Here is a 10,430-nt window from a genome sequence, read left to right on the forward strand (position 1 = left end):
CTTCCACAAAACTAACATACTTAGTCACATAAAATCATAAATAGAATTTTATGCCAAACTAAAAAAATCTGTCAGATCCAGAATATCAATCAGCTTTGAATGCATTTTAAAGGAGGTACTGCTTAAGGGAACTCATTACTTTGAGTGCTACCTAACAATTAATAACATGGCAATCATAATAATGAAGGCATGATAAATGGCCATATCTTACAAGAAGTCAATAAGAAGTTTTGTTTAAGAAGATTGTAAATTTCTATAAAATTTCTGCATGTTTGTTGATCAGAATCATAGAATCAGCGACAATATTTAAGTAGCATAACCAGTAGTAAACTCATTTGTTTCCTTCCTATATATTTAACAACACTCATTCTCTTAATAGTGAAAAAAATGTTAAATGAGATACACTGACTCTGCTGCAGCAGGCAGAAGAAAGTACTAAGAGATGGTTCGTCTCCTACACTGAACTTATGGGATCAGAAGAAGCTGAAGCAGATGACAGAAAACCCCTGGTTTAATTGTCCTTAGCTGTCTCTCTTTTTGTATTTGGTGTTAGATGAAGAGATTAGAACCTTGGTTTCCCTCAGGTGTTACTAGTCTTTTTTTTTTTTTTTTTTTTGAATTTTCTTGAATCTATTGTACCTTGAGGATGTGATGAAGTTCCAATGCCAACAGGATAAACCCCAAGAAAGAAAACCAAGCTCTAGTGAAGGGAAGCATCATCACCCTGTAAGAGTCTGCAGCTGAATGTCTTAAATTTAATCCTAGCTTGGGACTCTCTGTGGTGCTTAGCAGTTTTGTTAAACACTCTGAGCTTCAGTTCATTTTTTATTAAAGATAATTTTCTCATTGGATGCTATGAAATGCTATAGAAATGATTCTATGATTAAATAAAATGTCATATATCCATTAAAAGGTGACAGTTTATAAATTTAATAAATATTTGTATCACACAATATCACAGATCGGGCACTCTTTGGCCAATTCAATTATACTAGTAAGACAGTTATGGTTCTTTTGCTTAGATGGCTTATACTTTTATTTATTTTCTTTGAAATGGGTTCTCTTGCAGTCCAGGATGGCCTTTGAGTCACAAAGGAGCTGAGTGACTTTGAACTGTTCCTTTTGTCATGACTTACCAAATACTGAGATCATGGCTGTTAACCACCATGCTCAATGTGTACAGTTCTAGGGTTGAACCAAGGCTTCATTTATGCTATGTAAGCATACCACCAAGTGAACTACATTCCTAATCCAAAGCTTAGTCTATGTGTAGTGGGATCTCCAGGTAGACTGGAAGTATGTATGACTCAGTGGCTTCTAGAAGTTCAGGAGGCAAGAGACAGAAAACTATAAGGGAAAATTGTCCTAAATATGTAGATTTTTTCTCTTTCATTTATCCTGGTGGCATTGGAGGCTTCGGTGTGTCATGTAATATACCCCTTTGCCCCATCAGCTTAACTATAAATGATCATTGCAATGAAGTCACTGGTCTGGGTCAAGGCTTCTGGTTTTTGGTGCAACATCCTCGCAGGGTTTTCACCAGAGCTCCTTCTCAGGCAGCCAGTGGCAGTTTCATGTCTTGGAGATCTTGTGGGTATGGTTCCAAAGGACAAGGCTTTTCATGAGCTCCAGAAAGTCCCAGGTGGGATCGATGCTAGGGTGGGTCAACTCAAGGCCCAGTTATGGGTTTGGGTGTGTTAGCCAGGCATGTCAGATAGAGCCACTAGTGCCACCAGCCTAGGGTTTTGGGGCAGAGTTAGTTCCCCGTCATGCATGCCCTTTGGGTAGGCTCATCCTCAACTGTGGTAAGGGGTGGGGGCCCTTTCTCCTAAATGCAGCTCACTTACTGTAGTGTCCAGCTCACTTACTGTAGTGTCCAGCGAGAGCCAGGGCCAGCTTTCCCAGCATAGTGAATGGCGGGGCTGACTTAGTATAGCCTTTTGTTATCATCTTGCATGGATCCTAAGGCCTACTGAGGTGACACTGGCCATAGAGTTTACAAATAGACCAGTCTGCGGCTGGACCACAGATCCAGACATGGCCCTTGACAGCAGCCTTATCTGGACATCATAGTCCCAGGTGGCAAGCAGACATCCCTCGTCAGTCTACTCCTCACCACCATTACCATGGACCCAATATATGCACACTCCTTTGTCTACATTCCTTGCTTTATGTGTGTTTCCATGGTATATGAACCATTCCACTTCTCTATCTCGCCTGTTTCTCTGCCCCATTTTTCATTAAAATGATAAGAGAGCCCCATATTTCTTTTTTTCCAGTCTGGGCCTATGTACCCAGGCTGGCTTTCTTCTCATCTGTAGGGGCCTTGAGGGTCTAAATACATAGATCTTAGTCTTAGGTTTTTTGTTTTTAGTTTTCTTGTTCTATGCTGATCATTCTCCAGGAAAGTGTATATGGAGGAGACATTTGTCCCTAATTGTTCAGATGACTGGAGGCGATTAGATTTTGAACGAGCTAGTCAACGGTTCAAGACATAAATAGAACGGAATTAAATTAATATTTAAGCAACCTTATATATTTTTTTGTTGTATAAAAATCTTATATTGTATCTATAGCTGGAGATAGGGTCCTGTGCTCAGAGACCCTGGGGTGGGTTTTAGAAGATGGTAGGTGAGTTCCTGACAGGAAACTTTGATTACCATGTTTCCCAAGCTCAGGGGTCAGGTAGCTATAGGTCTTGAAGATGGCATAAGAGTCTTCATCAAGTTTTCCAGTGTGGAAATACAGTCCCTGGCTGAAGTTAGGTGTCATCAGTACTGGCCATTAGCATCATCTGTGTTGCCAGTGCCTTTAGGTCTTGGATAAAGTTTATCTGCACAGAGCTACAGTGGATTGTCACCTTTTATTGGTTAGTGTGGTAGTGTTTACATTCTCCCCTTACTAGCCTTTGCACAGGGGCACTGAGAACTTGGTCAAGGTGACGGTCCTCCACATGGAGGTGATGACCTCCTTGAAACACATAATATTCAATGTGAATGTTGTAATCTCTATAGCAACAAAGGCATCGAATCTAGTCTTCTTCTACACTGGTATAATCTTCAAAATCTCATCCTGGAGGAAGACCCACAAGAAAAAGCCAATAATCTCAGATTCCTTGATGGGCACAGAGGGCAGGGACTTGAGCTTCATATTCTTGTCTGCGTGAAGAAGCTTGATTGGGATGCATTCCTTGTCTGTGGCCTTCATCAGCACTCTCTTCCTCGCCAGAAATAGACACTGAACATGGCCCAGAAGGCCTGTGTAGAGGCCACTCTCCCTCCTGATTCTTTGTGCCTATAGCTGTGTCATCTGTTGTTTGTTGTTTACCAAGGAAGGCAGAATTAAATACTTAATTTGAGGCCTTCAAAGTCATTTTACTAGATAGCAAAAATCCTAATTGTGTTTTAACTTTCAAAGCCATATAAATTTACCATTAAATATATTGTTTTGAATATATAATTTCTATAGAAATTATCTCAAATCTGCCAATAGGAGCATTTATAAATTATATATTTATAACCATAAATATAAATTAATATGTTAAAATTGAGATGAAACTCTGGATATTAGTCACTGTTCTATTGTTGCAAAGAGACACCATGATCAAGGCAACTCTTACGAAAGAAAACATTTAATTTGGGGCTTGCTTACAGTTTCAGAGGGCTGTCTGCTATCATCATGATGGAAACACGGTGGCACATGTGGTCCTAGAGCAGTAGCTGAGAACTACATCCTGATCCATTGGCATCAGTCAAAGGGAAAGCCTATTATGGGTTTTTGAAATCGCAAAGTCTACCCCTAGTAATACACTTCCACCAACACCACCACAGCTCCTCTAACAAGGCCACACCTTGTAATCCTTCTAGTCCTTTCAAATAGTTCTATTCTCTGCTGACTAAGCATTCAAATATATGAGTTTATGAGGGTAATTCTTATTCAAACCACCACAACCTAATATTCAGAATTGTCTAATATCTTCTTCTTTCCATGAAAAGAATTGGTGTTCTTTGAAGTGCTGGCTGTTTTCAGAATTGAATAGGAAATGTGATATGAACTTGGATGTCCTGATGGTCTATAAAGCAAATGCTAAAAAAAAGACAAACTAAAATGAAACATAACATATTTTATGTGAAAGTGTGGGGGGTCAGAAACTGGGGGTGGAAAAGTCTAAGCAGGGAGATAAGGCTATGGAGGAGAAGAGAGGGTAGAAAGTAGGGTTATCTAGCATTAAGGAGGAATGAAATACCATAAGGAGCACCACTACTTTGTGTGGCTATAAAAATATAATTAAAAAAAGATTCTCAAATTACTCCCAGAAGCCATAAGATATTAAACAAAATAGGGCCAGGAGTGAGATATCTTCGTATGAATTGTTGAGGGAGGGTCTGGAGGCACCCCAAATAAAACAGACTTTGATAATGCTCCTGGTTTCCCACCATAGTTAGACAGTATTTAGTTAGGGTTTCTGTTGCTGGGAAAAATCACCATGATCATGGTAACAATTACAAGAAAAACGACGAATTGAGATGACTTGTTCACAGTTCCAGAGGTTCATTCTGTTATCATCATGGCAATACATGGGGGCATGCAGGCAGACTTGGTGCTGGCTACATCAGAAAGCAACTGTAAGTGGTCTCAGTCTCACGCTGAGTGAAGCTTGAGGAAAAGAGACCTCAAAGCAAGGCCCCACAGTGACACACTTCCTCCAACAAGACCATACCTACTCTCCAAGTTCCTCTGGAACTAGAGTTAGAGACAGTTGTGACCCACTGTGTGGGTGCTGGGAACAGAACCTGGGTCTACCTCAAGAACAATATATGCTTTTAAGTGCTGAACTACCTCTGTAAGTTAATGCTTATGTTTATACCAGTAGATCACTACAGCTCTCAGCTGTGGCCAGATAAATTTATTTTTTCAGTAGCTAGAAATTGATGTAAAGATCCATGCCTGGTTGAAGTATGAAGAATAAGTGGCCGTTTTGTTCTCATCCATAAATGTGACATCTATATCATGCCCTTCCACCAAGGCTTAGAGAATGTTGTGGAAACAGAAGTAGAAATGATGTAAGAGGTAGAGACTGTGAAGACGTGTGGTGAGATGCTGTCTTCTCATTACAACACAGCCACAGCATTCACGGACTTAGAATCTGATGTCTGTATAACATTTGCACATCATTGAGCCTCTCAACATTGCAGAATAGGCAATAGGGAACTTATCTGGCTACACCGAAGCTGAGGGTGTTAACAGCTGCTGGAAGAAGTAGGAACAATTTTCTTCAGCGCTGTAGCTGCTGGTAAGTGGCCTATGTTCCCACGAGTAATCCTGCATTCATGCTTGTATAAACCACTCTATTTAAAGTAAGTGTATCATTAAAAATGTAGAGACTTATTGGGACTAAGAAGGCATCTAGAAAGAGTGAGAGTGAGCCTGTATTTGGAATTTTCTTTGGACTACCAGTCAGCTCCCAAATAATGATGCGGAGACTTATTAAATATGAATCTTTAGCCTTAACTTAGGCTTATTTCACTAGTTCTTTTATCTTAATTTAACCAGTTTATATTTATCTATGTTTTGCCTCAGGGCTTTTTACCTTTCTTTCATTCTGCATGTCCTACTTTCCTACTTCCTCTGTATCTGTCTGGCTGCCCCTGTCATTTCCTTGACTTCTTTATTTCTTTCTTTTCTTGAGTCTATATTCCTCCTCCTACTTACTCTCTCTGCCTAGAAGTCCCACATATACCTCCTCCCTTTCTATTGTCCATTCTACATTTTTGAAAACCAATCAGGTGCCTTAGGCAGGCAAGGTAAAATAGTAACACATATTTACATAATTAAACAAATGTAACAATCTTTATATGGTTAAACAAATGCAGCGCATCTTTGTTAAATATTTATTTAGTTAAATATTTCACAAAAAAGCTAAATAGAGGGGATAAAGAAAGTTGAATATAAATATGATCAAATATATACATGCATGAAATTATCAAGGAACCAATAACTTAAAATACTAAAAATAAAAAGGAGGTCACTGTTGATTCATGTCAAAGAGGCACAGATGCCAGATGTTCAAGAGCTTTAAATGATAGAATTTTAAAAGACTCATCTTTATTATTTGTAAGATTGTATATTTATGTGCTTGTTCTGATAGAGGTGAAAGAAATTAGAGACCCTGCAACAATTGTGAGATGCTCAATGTGGGTGCTGAGAAATGAACATGGGTCCCCTAGAAGAGCAGCAAGTGTTCCTAACTACTGCAAGAACTCTTAAGCAAGTGCCACCTTTCCACTTCCAAAGAGCTTTCAATAGGCATAGCTGTAATAATTCTGGGAAAAATAAAGGTAATTATAGATAATAATAATGATTAAAATTACATAAGTGTATATTGATGTAAACACAGGGTTCCATGGAGCTTGCAGATGAATAGGTGGGTCTGAGGGCGTGGTGGGTTGGGGGTATCCTAGCTGCAGGAAATCTGGCTGGCTGGCTAGAAAAGCCAAGAGAGTTGGGGAAGGACCCCTGGGTTTTGACCTAGGACAGGTCCTAGAGAGTGGGGCGTCTGGCTGTGTGGCTGTTGACTTACCTCTTAGCTCCCCTGAGTATTGGAGCAAACTGTTAACACATGCTTGGATAAGAAAAAAAATAAAATGAAGAGAATCAACACATTTCTTCTGCAGAAAGATTCCAAAGAATTTATGTTGACACAAGTGTTATAATATAATGTCTCACATTTTGGGTTTTGTCCTCTTTGTGTATGTATGTGCATATGATATGCACATGTATAGTGTGTGCAGATGCATGGTGCCATGTTGCATGTGAGAAGATCATAGGACAACCTCAGGTGTTCTAATTTTCTTTTTTTATTGTATGAGGAAAGGTCTCCTTGTTGTTCTCTGCTATGTATGACAGGCAAACTGGCCTTCCAGCCTCTAGGGGTCTCCTGACTCCACCTCACATTTCACAATAGGAGATCACAGAAGAGTCCCATGTTACCATGTCTTAAAGGGGTTCTGGTGATTGGAACTGAAGTCTTCAAGCTTGTGTAACAAGAGGTTTACCGAGGCACCTTTTCAGCCAATTTCCCCACCTTTTGAACTGGAGACTCAGAACAGTGACTTTCCCATAAACAGTGGTGTATGGAAGTGTGAGTGTGTGCATGTGCATATATGTGCACACAAGTGTGTGGTGTGTGTGTGAGACCTTATAATAGACACCTGATAATCACTGCTTCTAAGGTGTGGATAAGGTGTCTTTGATGGATGCGATGACAGTGACACTTTAATCTTGTAATTCTTTTCTTAAGTCATAAACCCAGTCTTGGTATAGAAAAGACTGCAGAACAAATCCTGAGCATGGGTTTTTTTCCCAAATACCTGTCTAGAATGAGATATCTGAGAAACTGGCACAGCCAAGAGTACCTCTTCATATGAAAGGGTATCCTAGATGTGGTCCTGGAATAGAAAAAAATGGCAAGAAAACTGAGGATATAAGACTAAATCAGTGACTTTAGTTAACATAGGTGTGATCAGTAGGGCCATCTATGTCGATACAATTTGTTGTGCTACTGAACCGTTTCTGTAAGTCTACAATTTGTAATTTCTTTTAAATCTTCATTTTTAAAAAGTAAAGAAAATGGGTCAGTAATTTGATTCAGGGATAAAATCATCTTCTGGGGAAGCTGTATGAACTAAGTTCAATCTCTAGAAACCGTGTAAAAGTGGATGGATGGAGAGATTCACCTCCATAAAATTGCCCTTTGACTTTGGCATGTATGTCATGACATTCATGTGCTCCCAACCCACAACATATACTGAGAACAACACCAGTAGATAAAATGTAAAGGATAAAGGTAAAGAGCAATATAGACATAAATACACCACTCATGTATATATTGTATAAAAAGAAAATAATCAATGCATAAAACTTGTTATTAGGAAATTTCAGACATAATCTTTAAAAAGTTAGTAGTAGCTGTTGTTCTTGGAAGAGAATCACAAAGTGTTGATAGAGAAATCTACTTTCAACAAAGGTTTTTGCTTATAAAAACATATTTATGTGCATATGTGAGTGTAGTATTCATAGTGGCTGAAAGGGAGTACCAGATCCTCTGGAGTGGGAGTTACATGAGATTTCGTTTTATAAATAAAGACACAAGATTTAAGTTGCCCTCACTGTATCCTCTGTATTTCTGAAACACAGTATAATGTATTATTACTTACTACCCATCCATACAAGGTATTTGAAAAAGGATGTGCATAAAGGAGGATGAGTTTAGGTTTGTTGAGTGCAATTGCAGTCATAGAAAGGAAAACTTAGAGCTGAATCTTAAATGATGTTAGAGTCATTTTGCCGTAGAGTAGATGGGATAAAAGGAAGAGGCTGTAGTCAGAAAAAGTGAGAAAAGACACAAAAATGTGATAATAAAACATGCTTTCATTTGAAGAACCACACTGCTCAAAGTAGCGTTATCCTTAATATGTATATATATACATACATATATATATATATATATATATATATATATATATATTAGGTTCCATGACCTCAGAGAAATAGTTCTTTGTATGCATCAGTAGTTCATCTATTTGCATTTAATGACTTTGGTTCATTTTTCTCCTTCTGACACACCTGAAGATTTTGACGTCGCATATCAGACAGTATTATTTTCTTTCTTCCTTCCTGTTAGTGTTTGTATATTAGAGCAGAATAAGCTATATTGAAAAGAACACAGGATTTGTGGTAGGTATTCATGGATTTCAATCTAGGCTATGGTAGTCATTAATTTGTCCTCTTCTGTACTGTTTTTCATACCCTTAAATAGTCTTACACAGATAGAGCCCATATTTAGGCATCAATTACAAGTTAGTACCTTTAATCAATAGTATTTTCTTGGTAAAGGAAGAGACCTGAAAAATCACTGATGCTGCAATTGTGGTATGATAATTAATTTCTCATTCACCTAATGAATGAATGTAATAAGAAATATAGTTGTAAAGAAACTTGAACTGAACTGTACCCTTTAATACAGATTAAGAACAACAGTTTAATTCTGAAGAGAGTGAAAATGTGTTTGTGCATGATGATATATGCAGTGACTGATATATGCAAATTTAGAAAGCATTCAAGGGTAGCTAAGGAGAGTAGATTAAAGTATTTGTAAACTTGCATCATTACTGAAGGCAGCCAGGCCAACTAGCATGCTCCACTCCTGATCCTTGTAAGAAGTAAAGTCAATGCCTGAGATTTATCTCCATAGGGATGATTCATTGCTACCCTGGGAATGGCTGGGATGTCTGAGAGATGCACGCAAAAGAGGAACGAAGGCTATTGGATCCTGAGTACACAGACTAAAATAGCTTAGGAAAAAAGGACTCTGTGCTTGGATATGAAGGGTAAACAATAAGAACATCTATAGATATAGAAGACAGAACATTAAATAGTTCTGAGAGCAACATCTTTTTTCCACAGCATCCTATGAAGCCTGACTTCCTCAAGTGTCTCTCTAGACAAAGAGCTGGTGCAAGCCTGGGATCACAGGACTCTGCTTTCCCTTAATGCCACCAAAGTCCCGTACCTCCAGGTCTGTATTTTCAAAATTACAGTCTCTGGGAGCTGCCAAGGACCCTAGAGATCTAATAGTAAAAGTCTGGAGACCTCCAAGAGAAGGTTTTTCTTTTCACTCTGACCCAGCTGATCTTTAGCTGAGCACTGTTGTCACTGACTTGTACTCTCAGTTTCCTTAGTCTCTGGGGCTGCAGACTACTCAATTTATTAATGAGCAGTCACTGTCCATGACCTCATTAAAAAGTTGTTAATGAGCTACTCTGCTGCACAGGGAGAGCAGTTGACAGAGTCTCCCAGTGGCCTACAATGGTACCTGGGGGAACCTTAGGTGTATAGACAGGATCAGATCTGGAGAGGCTAATGGCACAGACAGCGAAATATATCTCGTGATTATCTTACCTTGGCAAGAGGCCACCTCCAAATCCCAAACCCTGTTGTCTGCAGGTTTAAGGAATGGCTGCTGTCCAGAACAGTGGTGGATTTCCTTTGGGCTCCCAGCTTTGCTTTGTACCAACTCTGATGACTAGTATTGATGGGAGACTTCAACTTCTGAGATAAAGAAGTGACCCTTTTCCACCTATTTCTGCTCCATTACAAAATTCTTTTCATTTATCTGTCTTACAGGCCATTTTCCCTTGTTATCTATGCATTTTTTTGTGACTGCCAAGGTGATATTTCTAAATATCCAGATTTAACTATTTCTTTTTCCTAACATCTTAATTTATTATACTTCACAATATTGTTTTCAAACAAGTTGGCTTATAATCTTTTCAATATCTGTTTTCTTGCTACTTTTACATCTTTATCATCATCAAGTTTTCTCTTCCATGGCCCAATGCTATATTATTTTCACTCCTCCACTAATTTAA

This window comes from Chionomys nivalis, chromosome 8 (genome assembly GCF_950005125.1).
Source record: "Chionomys nivalis chromosome 8, mChiNiv1.1, whole genome shotgun sequence".
Lineage (NCBI taxonomy): Eukaryota > Metazoa > Chordata > Mammalia > Rodentia > Cricetidae > Chionomys > Chionomys nivalis.